Consider the following 20,414-nt stretch of genomic DNA (forward strand, 5'->3'; position numbering starts at 1 on the left):
CATACACAAATGTCCAAGAGACAATTAAAATAAATATTTGATTTACTATTAATTGCAGAAGTACAAAAATACAAATGAAACAAAAATACAAATGAAAAAAATACAAATGCATACAAATGAAATGCATTTACATTTCATTTATTAAGAAAGTAAAGTTTAAGAAAAGACTGTTTTTGAAATTAATGAGGAAATGGTCACTTACTCCTTGTATCATAGACTCCTGGCAAGAGTATAAACTGTACTATATTTTGGGAAATGCATGTATGAATCAACACTCAGGGAAAATGAGCAATATTGTCGCTCTTTTAAATGAAATCATAAATGTATTTTCAGCATTACCTAAATAGGAACAATGGATATATCCATAAAATTATAATAGATAGTTACCTTTGAACATGTTAGGTTATTATTTATATTTAAAATGTCAAAAAATTATTCCCCTATTATTAAGCTCCCTTTATCTCACTACACTTATCTAAGATGATATCTAGGAAATAGTTCCATCATTAGCATAGGCTAAAAGCAATTCACAAAACAGAAGCCGTTTCCAAAAAAAAGATTGTCATTTTTTATATAGTAATACTAATGAATCTTCCAAATCCTACCTTGGAATATGCTATCTGGAAACAGATTCCTTTCACATTTACTGTTTAAATAGTATAGTTTGAAACACAAAAAAAATTTTAATATATGAGAGATGAATAGTAATTAGAAAGATCAACAAAAATTAATGTCTTACAGAATATATGAATATCAACGGAAAATTGAAAATAAATAATTTAGGTGCTATTAAGAAAGATAAAGGCAATATAATCACGGTGCAAATTGGATTTAAAAAACTAGAAGAAATAAAAAATATGTTATCAGTTCCCTTATCAGAGGTTTTTGTTACTTATTGCTACATAACAAACCATCCCAAAATTTAGTGGCTTAAAACAACACTTCAATATTTCTCATGGTTCTTTGGATTGACTAGGATCTGCTAGGTGGTTCTTGCTTGGGGTCTCTCATAAAGCTGGAATAAGATTATATTTGGGCCACAGTCATCTGAAGGCTTACATGGGTTGTATGTTCAAAATGGTGCATTCACAAGGTAGGCAATTGATGCTGGCTTTTAGCTGGGAGCTCAGTTATGACTGGCTAGTGAAGGGCCTACACATGGCCTTTCCATGTGACTTGGACTTTTCATATCAAGGTCAAGTTGTAATAGAGTGTCCTAAGAAGGAATGTTCTGAAATATCCAAAACATTACTTCCATTTAAATGTATTGTTCATCCAAGTCACTAAGATAGCCCAGGTGAAGGGGAAGAAATTAAGTTACACATCTTAACTGGGGAATAGCAAAGTCACAATTCAGACGTATATATAGGATAGGAGGTATTCCTTTGGCCATCTTTGTAAAATACAATCCGCTACACAGCTCTTTCCTCAAAATCAAGTGATCTGATGAAACTTGGTGTGACATGTTTTATAAATTAGTTATGTCCATCTTTTGAATTAGCTCAATAGTAATCTAGGTCTATATAATATTTCCTCATATAATCAGTAGCAGACACTTGGGTTCCTAATATATTAGGAGCTAAGTCTAGATCTGTATTTCTAGTTCTAAGCTTTTTAGAAACTATTTGAATTTAGTTCATTTCATTTACTTCCTAGCTGATTACAACAAAGAGCTGTTGGTGTCATTAGACTAGAATAATCTACTTGCTTATTAAGTTAGTTCTTACTTCCTTGTCACTTTGATTTAACAGAATTATTAACTGTTTGATTTAACAGAATTATTATCTAGTGCCAAGGGTCTAAATCACAGGTCTTAATCTATAAGTGGAATTGTACAAATCTCAGCAGTTGAGAGCTTCCTTTTGTCAGATACTTTCTTAACAAATACCTCCAATAAGTATATCAGTGTCCCTCATGAGATGTCATTATTACTTAATTACCCTGTGCTGAGGGACATGGAGAATGCCAGAGGGTGAGCAGAGGCATAACTGTATGGTGGGACAACTTCAATTTTCTAAGGAGCTTAGTGACAAGTCAGGGGACACTAAGAGACAATCATTGATAGTTTTTCATCTGCATCAGACATATATAAATTGAAATGCAACTGCTATGATTAAAATGGAGGCATTTATATTACCATTCTTGGGACTATCATGTCACATCATTCCGTCACCATGTAATGAAATAATTCATTGTGTTTCTTTGCTAACTTCCAACTTATCTTTGAAAATGTAGGGATAGTAGTTATTCAATGATTCTGGGTGTAAACATATCCTAAGTTTATCAAAACGTATTTCAGCAGAACATCAGATAGAAAAGTAGACAATTAGGGCTTCCCTGATGGCACAGTGGTTGAGAGTCTGCCTGCCGATGCAGGGGACAAGGGTTTGTGCCCCGGTCCAGGAAGATCCCACATGCCGCGGAGCAGCTGGGCCCGTGAGCCATGGCAACTGAGCCTGCGCATCTGGAGCCTGTGCTCCGCAACGGGAGAGGCCACAACAGTGAGAGGCCTGTGTACCGCAAAAAAAAGAAAAGAAAAGAAAAGAAAAGTAGACAATCAAGCAGAATATTGATAGGTTTACTGATGCTGAAAGATGTCACTCCAGGAGTCTTGAACCACTTGGGCTTAAGTAACGAACTCAGGTGACATTTAACAACCCCTGAAGTTCAGTGTTTCCTCGTAAGTGTGTCAGTCAATGAAAGTTTACTGCCCTTTCACATTTTTATATTTATGTCAGAGAGATGGCCTGTCATCATACTAGTGACTTCTAACATGTGGAAACTCTAAGAATGTCAAACGCAGAGTAGAACAGAAATGGAATAGCAGTTGGAGATGATTTTTAGTTAAAATGAACTCAGAAAAGTGAAGAAGCAGAAAGACTTTTTGTTTCTTTAGCCTCACTGTTTGTTTTCTTTTGTTGACTTTTCTGCTCATCAAATCTTATTCCTTCATTATTTGTCATTTCTTTCCAGTGCTGGACATGTTCTTTAACACCTATGTAGACATTCTAAGTACACACAAATTGTAGATTCCAGCTGGAACAATCTAGTGTTTTGCAGTTGTTTTTTGTTTGTTTGGTGGATGTGGTGGCGGGGTGTAAGGAAGAGAACATCAGTATTCCATTATATACTTCTAGTCCTCCCACCTCAGGAGAGTCATAGCAGAATTAGGGACAGTCTAGAAAAGAGCAACAGCAAAGGTAAAAGAGATAAAAAACTCTATTTAAGGAGAAAGCAGAAGAGTTAGAAGGCATTATCAAAAATAATGAAACATGAAAAGGATATGATCAAAATCTATAAATTAAGTAAATATATTAACCAATACAGTGAACATGTGTTCATTTAACAAATAATAAAACATGAGAGGAGTAGCATAATGATCTCACCATAATTTGTCATTGTAGATTCTATGTTACCTAAGCCCCCAGAGGACCATGTCAGGGTATCAGGGTGTATCCTTTCAGATCCCTCTTCCACTTGGTGTAAGATGAGAGGGAAGCATGTCACTGTCTATCCTTTTCATTGGGAGGATAATGTAAAACAGAGAATGTTGTCCATCATCCAGTTCTACAAGAACCAAGTCATTAGGCTCTGATGTTGTTGACCTATAATACACCCTGAAAGGCTGAGATAAGCAATGTGGTACTCTGTGCTCTGGGAAAACTGGCAGAACAGGCCTTCAGGTAGTTGAATACTTTCGGGAGAAATTTTTGTGAACCCAAATTCTTGCATCCACCCATACTTAGAAAAGCACTAAAACTGTTCACTAAGATACCTGTTCCTCATGACTAGCAGCAACCTTCTACTGAAATGTGTGCTTGATTGCCTGTACCCTTTTAACAAAATCACATATATACTGACCTATCCCCTTACCTTTTCAAAACAGTTTCTCAGAACTATATGAGAGGCTTTCTGCCAGGCTTTCATCCTCAGTAACACACGGAAATTCAACTCACAGCTCTTACATTGTGCTTTTTTTTTTTAAGAAGACAGTAAGAATGTACAGAACAGCAATGTTTCTCTCCAGAGAATTCTGCCCTCCTTCTATTAGATGTTTATTAATTTCTCAAGTTTAATGAAGAGTTGGGAGTCACAAAACCAGCTGTCACAGTCTCCTTAGTAAGTCCTAATCAGGTGGACACATACCTTGCTTTAGTATATGGGAAAAGCTGGGGTTTATATAGGCTTTAGACTTCAGTGTTTCAACTGAAACAGAGAGAGAAAGAGTACCACTTTACCATCCTGTTATATGGATATTGCTCCATTTTTTAAAAACATTTATTGGAGTATAATTGCTTTACAATGGTGTGCTAGATCCTGCCTTACAACAAAGTGAATCAGCTACATGTATACATATATCCCCATAACCCTTCCCTCTTTCGTCTCCCTCCCACCCTCCCTATCCCACCCCTCTAGATGGTAACAAAGCACCACTGATTTCCCTTTGCTATGCAGCTGCTTCCCACTAGCTATCTATTTTACATTTGGTAGTATATATAAGTCCATGTCACTCTCTCACTTTGTCCCAGCTTACCAATCCCCCTCCCCATGTCCTTAAGTCCATTCTCTACTTCTGCATCTTTATTTCTGTCTTGCCCCTAGGTTCTTCAGAACCATTTTTTTTCAGATTCCATATATGTGTGTTAGCATATGGTATTTGTTTTTCCCTTTCTGACTTACTTCACTCTGTACAACAGAGTCTAGGTCCATCCACCTACTACAAATAACTCAATTTCATTCCTTTTTATGGTGAGTAATATTCCATTGTATATATGTGCCACATCTTCCTTATCCATTCATCTGTTGATGGATACTTAGGTTGCTTCTATGTCCTAGCTATTGTAACTAGAGCTGCAATGAACATTGTGGTACATGACTCTTTGTGAATTATGGTTTTCTCAGGGTATATGCCCAGTAGTGGGATTGCTGGGTCGTATGGTAGTTCTATTTTTAGTTTTTTAGGAACTTCCATACTGTTCTCCATAATGGCTCTGTACCAATTTACACTCCCACCAACAGTGGAAGAGGGTTCCCTTTTCTCCACACCCTCTCCAGCATTTATTGTTTCTAGATTTTTTGATGATGGCCATTCTGACTGGTGTGAGGTGATACCTCATTGTAGTTTTGATTTGCATTTCTCTAATGATTGGTGATGTTGAGCATCCTTTCATATGTTTGTTGGCATTCTGTATAACCTCTTTGGAGAAATATCTATTTTGGTCTTCTGCCCATTTTTGGATTGGGTTTTTTGTTTTTTTGATATTGAGTTGCATGAGCTGCTTGTAAATTTTGGAGATTAATCCTTTTTCAGTTGCTTCATTGGTAAATGCATTTTCCCATTCTGAGGGTTGTCTTTTCATCTTGTTTATGGTTTCCTTTGCTGTGCAAAAGCTTTTAAGTTTCATTAGGTCCCATTTGTTAATTTTTGTTTTTATTTCCATTACTCTAGGAGGTGGGTCAGAAAGGATCTTGCTGTGATTTCTGTCATAGTGTGTTCTGCCTAGGTTTTCCTCTAAGAGTTTAATAGTGTCTGGCCTTACATTTATCTAGGTCTTTAATCCATTTTGAGTTTATTTTTGTGTATGGTGTTAGGGAGTATTCTGAATGCATTCTTTTACATGTATCTGTCCAGTTTTCCCAGCACCACTTATTGAAGACATTGTCTTTTCTCCATTGTATATTCTTGCCTCCTTTATCAAAAATAAGGTGACCATATGTGTGTGGGTTTATCTCTGGGCTGTCTATCGTGGGTTTATCTCTGGGCTGTCTATCCTGTTCCATTGATCTATATTTCTGATTTTGTGCCAGTACCATACTGTCTTGATTACTGTAGCTTTGTAGTATAGTCTGAAGTCCAGGAACCTGCTTCCTCCAGCTCCGGTTTTCTTTCTCAAGATTGCTTTGGCTATTTGGGGTCTTTTGTGTTTCCATACAAATTGTGAAATTTTTTGTTCTAGTTCTGTGAAAAATGTCAGTGGTAGTTTGATAGAGATTGCATTGAGTCTTTAGATTGCTTTGGGTAGTATAGTCATTTTCACAATGTTGATTCTTCCAATCCAAGAACATGGTATATCTCTCCATCTGTTTGTATCATCTTTCATTTCTTTCATCAGTGTCTTATAGTTTTCTGTATACAGGACTTTTGTCTCCTTAAGGCAGGTTTATACCTAGGTATTTTATTCTTTTTGTTGCAGTGGTAAGTGGGAGTGTTTCCTTAATTTCTCTTTCAGATTTTTCGTCATTAGTGTATAGAAATGCAAGAGATTTCTGTGCATTAATTTAGTATACTGCTACCTTACCAAATTCCTTGTTTAGCCCTAGTAGTTTTCTGGTAGCATCTTTAGGATCCTCTATGTATAGTATCATGTCATCTGAAACCAGTGACAGCTTTACTTCTTCTTTGTCGATTTGGATTTTTTTCTTTTATTTTTCTTCTCTGATTGCTCTGGCTAGAACTTCCAAAACTATGTTCAATAATAGTGGTGAGACTGGGCAACCTTGTCTTGTTCCTGATCTTAGTGAAAATGGTTTCAGTTTTTCACCATTGAGAATGATGTTGGATATGGGTTTGTCATATATGGCCTTTATTATGTTGAGGTAAGTTCCCTCTATGCCTACTTTCTGGAGGGTTTTTATCATAAATACGTGTTTGTCAAAAGCTTTTTCTGCATCTGTTGAGACGATCATATGGTTTTTCTCCTTCAATTTGTTAATATGCTTTAACACATTGATTGATTTGTGTATATTGAAGAATCCTTGCATTCCTGGGATAAACCCCACTTGATCATGGTGTATGATCCTTTTAATGTGCTGTTGGATTCTGTTTGCTAATATTTTGTTGAGGATTTTGGCATCTATGTTGATCAGTGATATTGGCCTGTAGTTTTCTTTCTTTGTGACATCTTTGTCTGGTTTTGGTATAAGGGTGATGGTGGCCCCATAGAATGAGTTTGGGAGTGTTCCTCCCTCTGCTATATTTTGGAAGAGTTTGAGAAGGGTAAGTGTTAGCTCTTCTCTAAATGTTTGTGTAGAATTTGCCTTTGAAGCCCTCTGGTCCTGGGCTTTTGTTTCTTGGAAGATTTATAATCAGTCTCAATTTCAGTGCTTGTGTTTGGTGTGTTTATACTTTCTGTTTCTTCCTGGTTCAGTCTCGGAAGGTTGTGCTTTTCTAAGGATTTGTCCATTTCTTCCAGGTTTTCCATTTTATTGGCATAGAGTTGCTTGTAGTAATCTCTCATGATCCTTTGTATTTCTGAAGTGTCACTTGTTACTTCTCCTTTTTCATTTCTAATTCTATTGATTTGAGTTTTCTCCCTTTTTTCCTTGATGAGTCTGGCTAATAGTTTATCAACTTGGTTTATCTTCTCAAAGAACCAGCTTTTATTTTTATTGATCTTTGTTATTGTTTCCTTCATTTCTTTTTCATTTATTACTGATCTGATCTTTATGATTTCTTTCCTTCTGCTAACTTTGGAGGTTTTTTTTTGTTCTTCGTTCTCTAATTTCTTTAGGTGTAAGGTTAGGTTGTTTATTTGAGATGTTTCTTGTTTCTTGTGGTAGGATTGTATTCCGATACACTTCCCTCTTAGAACTGCTTTTGCTGCATCCCATATGTTTTGGGTGCTCATATTTTCATTGTCATTTGTTTCTAGGTATACTTTGATTTCCTCTTTGATTTCTTCAGTGATCTCTTGGTTATTAAGTAGTGTATTGTTTAGCCTCCATGTGTTTGTATTTTTTACAGTTTTTTTTCCTGTAATTGATGTCTAGTCTCATAGTGTTGTGGCTGGAAAAGATACTTGATACGATTTCAATTTTCTTAAATTTACCAAGGCTTGATTTGTGACCCAAGATATGATCTAACCTGGAGAATGTGCCATGAGCACTTGAGAATAAAGTGTATTTTGTTGTTTCTTGTTGGAATGTCCTGTAAATATCAATTAAGTCTATCTTGTTTAAGGTATCATTTAAAGTTTGTGTTTCCTTATTTATTTTCATTTTGGATGATCTATCCATTGGTGAAAGTGGGTGTTAAAGTCCCCTACTCTGATTTTGTTACTGTCAATTTTCTCTTTTATGGCTGTTAGCATTTGCCTTATGTATTGAGGTGCTCTATATTGGGTGCATAAATATTTACAATTGTTATATCTTCTTCTTGGACTGATCCCTTGATCATTATGTAGTTCCCTCTTTGTCTCTTATGATAGTCTTTACTTTAAAGTCTATTTTGTCTGATATGAGAATTGCTACTCCAGCTCTCTTTTGATTTCCATTTGCATGGAATATCTTTCTCCATCTCCTCACTTTCAGTCTGTATGTGTCCCTAGGTCTGAAGTGGGTCTCTTGTAGATAGCACATATACAGGTCTTGTTTTTGTATCCATACAGCCAGTCTGTGTCTTTTCTGGGAGCATTAACCCATTTACATTTAAGGTAGTTATTGATATGTATGTTCCTATTACCATTTTCTTAATTGTTTTGGGTTTGTCATTGTAGGTCTTTTCCTTCTCTTGTGTTTCCTGCATAGAGGAGTTCCTTTAGCATTTGTTGTAATGGTGGTTTGGTGGTGTAGAATTCTCTTAGCTTTTGCTTGTCTGTAAAGGTTTTAATTTCGCCATCAAATCTGAATGAGATCTTTGCTGGGTAGAATAATTTTGGTTGTAGCTTTTACCCTTTCATCACTTAAAATATGTCCTGCCACCCCATTCTGGCTTGAGAGTTTCTGCTGAAAGATCAGCGTTAAAGTATGGGGATTGCCTTGTATGTTGTTTTTCCCATGCTGCTTTTAATATTTTTTGTTTGAATTTAATTTTGGATAGTTTGATTAAAATGTGTCTTGGCATATTTCTCCTTGGAATTATCCTGTATGGGACTCTCTGTGCTTCCTGGACTTGATTTACTCTTTCCTTTCCCATATTAGGGAAGTTTTCAACTGTAATCTCTTCAATTATTTTCTCAGTCCCTTTTTTTTTCTCTTCTTCTTCTACAACTCCTATTATTTGAATGTTGTTACATTTTATCTTATCCCAGAGGTCTCTAAGACTGTCGTCAATTCTTTTCATTCTTTTTTCTTTATTTTGCTCTGCAATAGTTATCTCACTATTTTATCTTCCAGGTCACTTATCCATTCTTCTGACTCAGTTATTCTGCTATTGATTCCTTCTAGAGAAGTTTTAATTGCATATATTGTGTTGTTCATCATTGTTTGTTTGCTCTTTAGTACTTCTAGGTCCTTGTTAAGCATTTCTTGTATTTTCTCCATTCTATTTCCAAGATTTTGGATCATCTTTACTGTCCTTTCTCTGAATTCTTTTTCAGATAGACTGCCTATTTCCTCTTCATTTGTTTGGTCTGGTGTGTTTTTACCTGGCTCTTTCATCTGCTGTGTTTTTCTCTGTTTTCTCATTTTGCTTAACTTACTGTGTTTGGGGTCTCCTTTTTGCAGGCTGCAGGTTCACAGTTCCCGTTGTTTTTGGTGTTTGCCCCCTGTGACTAAAGTTGGTTCAGTGGGTTGTGTAGGCTTCTTGATGGAGGTGACTAGTGCCTGTGTTCTGGTGGATGAGGCTGGATCTTGTCTTTCTGGTGGGAAGGACGTCATCTGGTGCTGTGTTTTAGGGTGTCTGTGACTGTATTATGGTTTTAGGCAGCCTCTACTAGTGGGTGGTGTTGTGTTCCTTTCTAGTTGTTTGGCATAGGGTGTCCAGCACTGTATCTTGCTAGTTGTTGAGTGGAGTTGGGTCTTAGCATTGATATGGAGATCTCTGTGAAAGCTTTTGCCATTTGATATTACAAGGAACCAGAGGTCTCTGGTGGACCAATGTTCTGAACTTGGCTCTCCCACCTCAGAGGCACAGGCCTGACACTTGGCTGGAGCACCAAGACCCTGCCAGCCACATGGCTCAGAGGAGAAGGGAAAAAGGAAGGAAAGATCATTTGTTTGGTCTGGTGTGTTTTTACCTGGCTCTTTCATCTGCTGTGTTTTTCTCTGTTTTCTCATTTTGCTTAACTTACTGTGTTTGGGGTCTCCTTTTTGCAGGCTGCAGGTTCACAGTTCCCGTTGTTTTTGGTGTTTGCCCCCTGTGACTAAAGTTGGTTCAGTGGGTTGTGTAGGCTTCTTGATGGAGGTGACTAGTGCCTGTGTTCTGGTGGATGAGGCTGGATCTTGTCTTTCTGGTGGGAAGGACGTCATCTGGTGCTGTGTTTTAGGGTGTCTGTGACTGTATTATGGTTTTAGGCAGCCTCTACTAGTGGGTGGTGTTGTGTTCCTTTCTAGTTGTTTGGCATAGGGTGTCCAGCACTGTATCTTGCTAGTTGTTGAGTGGAGTTGGGTCTTAGCATTGATATGGAGATCTCTGTGAAAGCTTTTGCCATTTGATATTACAAGGAACCAGAGGTCTCTGGTGGACCAATGTTCTGAACTTGGCTCTCCCACCTCAGAGGCACAGGCCTGACACTTGGCTGGAGCACCAAGACCCTGCCAGCCACATGGCTCAGAGGAGAAGGGAAAAAGGAAGGAAAGAAGGAAGGAAGGAAGGAAGGAAGGTAGAAAGAGAGAAGAAAAAGAAATAAAAGAAAGAAAAGAAAGGAAGGAGGGAGGGAAGGAAGGGGCAAAATAAAGTTATTAAAATAAAAATTTAAAAACATTAAAAAAATTTTTAAGTAATAAAAAAAGGAGAAAAAGAAAGAAGAGAGCAACCAAACCAAAAAACAAACCCACCAATGATTATAAGCACTAAAAATTATACTAAAAAAAAAATTGACAGAATCCTAGGACAAATGGTAAAAGCAAAACTGTACAGACAGAATCACTCAAAGAAGCATACACATACACACTCACAAAAAGAGAAAAAGGAAAAATATATATTTTTTTTTTAAAAGGAGGAAGAGAGCAACCAAATCAATAAACAAATCTACCAATCATAATAAACTCTAAATACTAAACTAAGTTAAACGTAAAATCAGAAACAAATTAGATGCAGAAAGCAAACCCAAGTCTACAGTTGCTCCCAAATTCCACTGCCTCAATTTTGGGATGATTCATTGTCTATTCAGGTATTCCTCAGATGCAGGGTACATCAACTTGACTGTGGAGATATAATCTGCTGCTCCTGAGGCTGCTGGGAGAAATTTCCCTTTCTCTTCTTTGTTCTCACAGCTCCTAGGATTCACCTTTGGAATTTGCCCCGCCTCTGTGTGTAGATCGCCTGAGGACATCTGTTCCTGCCCAGACAGGACGGGGTTAAAGTAGCAGATGATTAGGGGGCTCTGGCTCACTCAGGCCAGGGGTGGGGGCAGGGTACGTAATGTGGGGTGAGCCTGTGGCAGGAGAAACCAGCATGAAGTTGCATTGCCTGAGGTGCACCGTGTGTTTTCCTGGGGAAGTTGTTCCTGGATCACAGGACCCTGGCAGTGGAGGGCTGCACAGTCTCCCGGGAGGGGAAGTGTGGATAGTGACCTGTGCTTGCACACAGGCTTCTTGGTGCCTGCAACAGCAGCCTTAGCATTTCATGCCCATCTCTGGTGTCCGCGCTGATAACCACAGCTCGTGCCCATCTCTGAAGTTCATTTAGGCGGTGCTCTGAAACCCCTCTCTTCGCCCACCCCAAAACAATGGTCTCTTGCCTCTAAGGCAGGTCCAGACTTTTTCCCAGACTCCCACCCAGCTAGCTGTGGCACACTAGCCCCCTTCAGGCTGTGTTTACGCAGCCAACCCCAGTCCTCTCCTTGAGATCTGACCTCCGAAGCCAGAGCCTCAGCTCTCAGCCCCCACCCGCTCCGGCGGGTGAGCAGACAAGCCTCTCAGGCTGGTGAGTGTTGGTCGGCACCAATCCTCCATGCGGGAATCTCTCCACTTTGCCCTCTGCACCCCTGTTGCTGTGCTCTCCTCCATGGCTCCAAAGCTTCCCCTCCATCCACCCCCCATCTCCACCAGTGAAGGGGCTTCCTAGTATGTGGAAACTTTTCCTCCTTCACAGCTCCCTCCCAGAGATGCAGGTCCCGTCCCTATTCTTTTGTCTGTTTTTTCTTTTTGCTTTTGCCCTACCCAAGTACATGGGGAGTTTCTTGACTTTTGGGAAGTCTGAGGTCTTCTGTCAGCATTCAGTAGGTGTTCTGTAGGAGTTGTGCACGTGTAGATGTATTTCTGATGTATTTGTGGGGAGGAAAGTGATTTCCACATCTTACTCCTCTGCCATCTTAAAGGTATCCTGCTCCATTTTAATGATGGTTAAGCTGAGGTTTGGCAGCATTAAGGTAACTTTTTCAAGGTCACACAGCTTATGGGGAGTTGGGATTCAATCCCACGTCTGTTTGATATTAAAATATATATTTTTAAAATTTATAATGTAATATTTTTGATAAAAATATTGAGCCTTAAAAGAAACTTCTCATTTCCTGCTTGGCTGTACATTCTCCATTTTGCAGTTCCATATCTGTTTTTGACTAGTCTCCATTCTGATTTGTGCATAAGAAGGTGACTATATGGAAAGTATCAGACAGCTCCCTTGCCTCTGGGTTCTGCACCTGCAGGAGATGAGGGAGGGCAGGAGGATAATGAGGTAGGTTTATTTATTCCTCTGTCTTCCTCCCTGCCAGGGCTGACTTGACAGTAGCCACATTTCTCTTTTGAAAGCCACAACTTCTGTCTGATGGGCCCTTACATATGCTAATTCCCTTTTCAGAATTCCTCCCCTTGCATTGTCAGATCTACTGTTGGTAATGACTGTTGCTGGCTATTATTGTATTCCTTGCTGCTTTCCCTGAATATTTTAACAGCTTTGTAAATAGTCCTTTCATTTAACTCTTCTGAAGTATCCATATGAGGATGCCATCTGTTTCCTATTGGGAGCTTAACAAATATACCTACAAACTGATAGGCCAGTTTATCCATGATATACTTGTGCAAAGAAAAACACCGCTTTACTAATTCTCTGTTTAATTGTTAGAACCAGGGGTAGAGGTGGTGGTATAAGGAAGGGACAGAACTTGTCCACGTAAATGAGATTGCATGAAAATATGGAATGTAGAAATAGTGGTATTAAATCTTGACACTGTTAAAATGTTATTATATAGGGGACTTTCAAGTACACTAATATATATGGAAAAAATATAGTTCTTATAGTCTAAAAATTTCTCATATCCTTCTTAGGTACCTGAACTTGTCAACTGAAGATATTTCATGCTTTCCAGATAAAATAGTCTCTGTTAAATTTAAACATTCATTTAATTTAGTTGTATCAGGATTTATTTATGTAGTCTCATTTGGATCACTCAGCCTATTTAAATAAATTGTCTCATTTTCTGTTCTGCTTTCCCACTCCTTGGTATGTGGGTGTATAGTAGGCTCACTGTGTCATCATGCTAACCAGGAAAAGGAAGCCCTGGAATCTATAAAAATCTGAAAATAATAAGTCATGCAACTCCTTGAAGCTGAGGAGAGGTTATGGAGGGAAATAAGTAATCTAATAGCAGTGTCCTTTGCTGGCAGCAATAGATAAAGACATTTTGCCAATATATTCATTCAAAGTCTGCTATAACTACATGACTATCTGGATAAACCTGTTTAATCGTATTAACTCTGTGACCATGATGACATACAGGTAAAAAACAACAAAAAGTAAACAACGACTATGCACCTATTATTTTATCTATTTTTGTATTAGATTCTTTCCTTGATAAATTGCATGTCTGAATTCCTCAGGAAAATATTTTAGATAAATTTCAAGGAAAATTTGGTAAGGCTATCCCATTATTAGTTACTATTTCACTCTTTATTAACTTGAAGAGAAATTTGTCAAGTAAAATACAAGATTATTCTGAACTTTTATTGATTTTCTTTTCCCTCAGCCTTTGTGAAAAGGAACACATTATGAATTAAGCTGCTTGAGCTCAATATAAACTTCCAGTAAATAGTGCCTTAACCTTGAATCTTATCACTAATCTCAGAGTCCAAGTTTCACAAAAATTTCCTACTTACCAACCAGATGATAAATCAGAGTAATTAAAAACAAGATGGTGTTCTTGCCTCCCCACATCCAGTGTCTTCTATTCTTTCATTTTAATGAACTGACAATGATTTCAAATGATCTGCGTGGATGTCTACCTTCTTTAAGTATTAGAAAATCATATCTCCTTCTGCAAAAAGGTGAAATGTTATCATGATCCAGATGTTGTCTCAATTGGCTTTAAGTTTAAATTATGATCAAAAAGTTCTAAGTAGCAATGTTACCAAAAGTAAAGACATACTTTTGATAATAGCCCTTTAAATTTTATTCGGTGATTAACTGCGGAAATAGCAACTGCCTAGCTCGCCTCCAAATATCATACCTTGAATTTAAATAGAAGAGAGAAAGCAAAACAAACTTCAAATTACCTCTATGTAGAAAAATAAACACCAATTTCTAGCAGAGCTATTTCTTGCTCCAAGCTCTTTTGAAGAGTTAAGTGGATCCAGAAAATCTATGTAGAAAAGAGAAGAACTGAAATCACCCTCAGAAAGAAAAAATTCACCCTAAGAATCTTTGTAGATCAGATAGCATTCTATGGGGAAGGGGTCTAAAAGTGAATTGGACTCAAAGTGTCAGTCTTAAAAAGGCAATGCTTCTGAGGGAGAAGAAGGTAAAAAGAAAAAGGAAGAATTCCTTCTGGAGACTAAGTGGTGAAGGGAAAAAGAAGCAAGAGAAGAAAATTAAGATCCTGAAAGATATATACACAAACATAGATGTATGGATATATATTAAATAAGACAGATCTTGCATAAAATGGTGAAAAGAAGAAGCAAGAGAGGAAAACTTAGGTTCCTGAAAGAATAAAAAATAAGGTGCATCTCATGGTTATATATTAAAATTTACACTCTGATAATAGAGAACATACATTGTCCTCAGGAGCATATGAAAGATTCACAAAAATTGATCAAATATCTGTTTATATTGAAACTATCAATAAGTTCCATAAAGTAGAAGTATTGGCAACAATCTAAATGCCCATACATAGGAGAGTGACTGAATAAACTTTTACACACACAGTGAATACTGTGCAGCTGTAAAAGAATGAGGAGGTTCTCTGTAAATGAATATTGTTTTTAAATGAGAGGAAAAAAGCAAAAGATAAAAAGTAGTACACATGAAATGCCACTTTTTATAGAAGGAAAAAGGAGAAATAAGAAAGTGTATCTGAGCATGCTTCTTTTTGTAAAAAGAAACATGGAAGGATAAACCAGAAATAATGTAACTGATTGTTTTTGAGAGAGGGTGGGATGAGGTGGAAGGTAGGGTAGTCACTACTCTGATTCTAGCTTTGTGTATACAGTTTGATTTCTTGAATTATGTTAATGTTTGGCATGTTAGATAAAATAGAATGGGAAAAATTCTTAAAATAATACAAAATTTTTAAATAATGTATTTCAAATTAATAACCTAACTACACTGAAGGAAAAACAGTAATTACCTGAGCAACTGTTGTATAGAGTATTTTGACTATATAACATCAACCTAAATAAAAAACAAAATTATAAACAGATTTTTAAGTCTAGTTTGTTACGTTAGTCTTTTGCAGTAGTATGGTTTAGCAACTCTGAAGTTACTTTCTGAGTATTGTAGAATTAAGCATATAAATAAATATACTAAGGATAATAGGAGCTAGGTTTTGTATTGTTGAGGAAAGAAGTTCCAAATATGGAAAAGGAGAAGATTTGAATTAACACTGTGGTATTGGTGTTGACTTGGAATAGAGATGTCTATTAAATGTTTTTGCTATTTAGTCATGGACAGATAGATAAATATAAACATAGACAATACAGGGGTAGACAGAGGCACGACTCATGCATGCACTCATGCACATGCAGGCACGTAGGTTCCTGACCTCTCTATGTTGACAGAGAGTAGAAGAAATTATATTCCAGTAACAATGACTACACCTAATATCCTGATCTTCATTTCTAAATACTATTCTTAATTAAAAGATAGCAGGGCCTGTTGAAGAAATGGCTGATTCTTGGTGTGGAACAAGGACAGTATAAAATGGCCCTGGAGCATTTTAGTGTACCAGACAAAAGAAAATTCTCTAGGAATCATGAGGAATGTCTACAGGACACAAACACAAGTCAGTTTGAAGGAGCTCCCTATGGCAAAATCGGGAAATTTGAGCATCAAATAGATAATGATAGTAATAGATGATAACCCATTGAGTAAAATAAGAATCCATATTTATACAAATGAAATAAGAAGGAAAAAATCCTCTTCCTTACAGTTAAATACAAACGTATACATGTTGAAGGAATGATTGGGTTAGAACATGCCTTTGGCAATTCTCATTAATAATCAATTCAAGCAAGAGTTATCAATGTCTGCTCAAAACAATGGGTAAATATTTAGTTCAGGATAGAATATGACTCACTCTCAAAGTGTCTTTCAACAAATTACGTATTAATTACCACACACAAAAAAGATATTTCCGTGGAGAAATCTGGAAGACAACATGTTAATCAAGCGATCAAAATTAACATCACTAATAATAACACAAAGTAACAATATTATGCACTAAGAAAGACACAACATATAAGGTACTTAAAATCCTTGTGTCTCTGAAAATGCCACATTAGGGAACTACATTTCTAATAACCTACCACTGGAATGGTAATTATTGCACAAAAGATTAAGTTAGTCATTAATTGGGGTCACAAGAAAAGTATTAACACCATATCAAATTTGGTTAATAATTTCCATTCAAATCCCACAGTGACTTGACATAAAATTAAAAAATGAAAGTAGTATTCTCCATCTATTAGTTGCAGAAGCTGGTATTACAGGAAGCAAACAAGCTCAGTTTAATTACTCCTTTCCTCAACCAAAATTTTTCTACGTGTTTAGCAGTGGGCTAATGACAAAGCCTTTAATTTCCACCTCTGAGGAGTACTCAATATTGGATATCAACTTTAAAATAAATATATTATAAGCTATTTTATTATCTCTCTTAAATAAAAATCTTGGTGGTTCCAATACAGGGTGAAATGAAGAGTTCTGGGCTCACTTTATTTAAATTAAGGAAATATGCTTAAACCATTTAAGAAGAGAAAGTTAATATTTTTGACAAACATTTGGTCTCTGTGCTCCACTTTAAGGTACTACAGCCCTGTTTGGTATATACTTTTATTGGTTTGATAAAAGTGGGTGAATCACTTTTAAAATTCTGAATTAGCTTTACACACTCTGTGGTTTGTCTATAAAAGGATATTGATCAGAAATGATTCATTCCCCTTGCAGTGAGGTTCTGGTCAGCTTGTTTGGAACAGTGAGGTATAATTTAGGTTTTCTTCATATTCCAGTTTAAAAAAAACTCCTGAGATTTTTGCTATCTTTGGGAACTTCATTATATATATCACAGATAATGAACGCATTTACAAACTTATGATGACATGTTTTCTAAATATTTATTTGTAAATCTGTAACTGTAACATGTGTTCCCATAGAAACATGTTTGATAAAAAATAAATTTGCAAGCCTAGTCTGAAAATTAATTATTTAATTTACAGTATATTACTACAGTAAAAACTAACCATCCTATGCAATACATATTCCTTTAGGAAGCTTTACCAAAAGGAATGATTTGGTAAAATCACTGAAGAAATGTGTTGCAGTTTTCAATTGTGCACTTTGTATCAGCCACACATAAAGTAGAGTCTCAGCCACATACACTAGAGTACTCTGAATAGTCTCATCACTTCTCTTTAGCAGCAGCATCATGGGCACTCAGTCAGATGGAGGCAGATTAGCATACTCTCTGAGAAGACGCACTTCGTAGTCTGAGACATCTCAGTTTTATCCTCACTTCTCCACTGGCTGATTATGTTACTTTGACCATATTTCTTTTTCTCTGAATCTTGCTCTCTTAGTTTGTGAAGTGGCAATAATAATATCTAATTAACAGCATTGTTGGAAGGATTAAATGAGATAGATGTTTAAAGCAGGAAACAACTGCTCATTATGTAATAGCGTTTACAATTATTATACATGGATGGGGAGATGGTAAGGGAGAATGTTTTCCAACAGGGTAGGTACTCATATAATTTGTTGTCAAATCTGTGCCACTTTTGGCTATACACAGTAGTGTTATTAAAAATTATAATGTAACATGAGCATAAATGGGGACTGCCCTAAGTACCTGAAAACATATGTTTACCCTACTTACTAATGACTCCCTGTTCAAGAAGAGGCGATTGCAGTGGTATGGAAGAGTAGCTTAAATCCCACCAGAATCAAGGCATACAGAAGAAATAGGAAGAGCACAAGTTCAAAGACATGAACTGCCACAAGGAATCAACTATTTAAATAGCAGAGTATAAGGATGTGCTCTATGTATGCAAAAGACTGTTAATGAGTATAGTATATACTGTCCTACCAAAATTCAGATTTTCTATAGATGAGCATTTCATATATGAAGATCAAAAATGCTCCAAAAAAGTTCCAAGTACAAATATATAATTTAATTCCATTGTAGACTTAATAACTTTGCTTACCAATATTTCCAACTAAATGCTTATAGAATAAAGCCATTTCAAGAAAACTTATTTTTATTTGGAAATTTCTTCTTCCCCTTTCCTCTTCCTTGTTCACCTCCACTCCTGTTCCTTTTCTCTCTCTTCTTTCTTATGTAACTCTGTGTGTGTGTATATTAGTGTGTATGCGTGTTATGGCAAAATTTGTATCTACTCTTTTTCCAGAAGTACATTATAACCACGCAGTGTGTGTACTGAAGCTTCTGGGGGAAAAAAGAAGGTCTACACTATTAAAGTCAAAGGAGATGAACTTTGCCTTGAGTTTTGTTTCTGAGCAACCCATCCTAAGGCAGTAATTGAATGAACATCCTAAATACTAAGACTATCCCACTTGATATGAATATATTTTTCCAAATAGAAATTTTTACATTTTTGGATTTAAATTGTTGTTTTTTCAAACTGTGAATCATGACCCATTAGTGAGTCACAAAATGAAGCTGGGGGCTGCCACCATTTTTAAAAATGAAATAGAGACTAGAATAGAATTAAAAAATATCATAATGTATCACAAAGAATAAGGATATGTGAAAGTTTTGTTTTAATTACATGCATAAGAAATATATCTATACATGTGCTAAATATCAATGTAAAATACAGTTCTTCTTGTGGGTAACAGTTGAAAAAAAAAACCTTATAATGTTCTTGAGATGACTGATTGGATTTCTCACTTTTTTTTCCAGATGCCTTTTTTATTAAACAGACTTGACAATGTGCATGAGAAAACTTTTTAATACTCTGAATAAATAGTAATAAGTGGATTCAAGGTCTTGCTAGTTGTTTGCTTAATTAACGCACAGTGTTGTTATGCCGTCTGAAATATACAGGTGATGTCTACTATTCAGTTAAATTAAATGGAAATTATTTTAAAAAATATTTGGCACTCTGAATTATCCATATTAAGAATCTTCTTGAAGAAATCCACTGGATAATTATTCAGCGAGTGGGGAAGATTGGAATGCATTGAGATACCTGTGAGATGTTTGTGAAGGTAATGAATCTTAATAGAGTTTTTGAGATCTCTGTTTATCCTTGATTCTCCTTAGAGACAAGAATGTATCATGTGAGTACACATTCATTTATTCACGTATTCATTCAACAAATATTCATTTAGTTCTTACCATGTGTCAGTACCATCTTTGATTCAGGATATGAAGACAAAAGAAGTTCTGACCCTTATTTAACATATTTTCGCTATGGGCAAAGACAGATGATAGACATTTCAACAAATATTTAAATATACTTAAATAGACACATTCTAGGAAAACTTTAAAGAAGATTGCTATAGGTAGTATATGCAGAGTGGGGTGGGAACTTTTTAGATAGTTCTGTCAGAGTGGAATCGTTGTGGGAGCAACATTGACTTGAGCTCTAAGAGGAGAGTGATAAAAGATGAGAGTGAAAAAGAAGTCAGGTTCAGACCAGTCAGTCAGGGTGTTGTGGGCCAATGTAATGAGTTTGGATTTTATTTTATATATTACTAAGCTATCGAAGCATTACAACAAGGGAAATAATATGAGCACTTTTCCATTTTGGAAAGACTACTACTGTGTCTGCTATGTGGAAATTGGACTGTAGAGAAATAAAGGTGGGATCCAGAGGAACATTTAGATGGTGTGACAATATTTTTTGTTATGGTGGTGGATGGATTGTGGCATTGCTAGATAAATGGGAGATAACATTAATAATCATTAGCATAAAAAATTTATGGAACACTTATTCTATGCCTGATAATACACTAAGTACATTATATTCACGATCTTAATCAAACCTTAGAACAATTCTGTGAGCAAAATACTAAAAAAAAATTTTAATTATTTATTTAGTTATTTTTGGTTGCATTGGGTTTTGTTGCTGCATGCGGGCTT

Source organism: Neophocaena asiaeorientalis, unplaced genomic scaffold (genome assembly GCF_003031525.2).
Source record: "Neophocaena asiaeorientalis asiaeorientalis breed wild unplaced genomic scaffold, Neophocaena_asiaeorientalis_V1.1 scaffold198, whole genome shotgun sequence".
NCBI classification, from domain to species: Eukaryota; Metazoa; Chordata; class Mammalia; order Artiodactyla; family Phocoenidae; genus Neophocaena; species Neophocaena asiaeorientalis.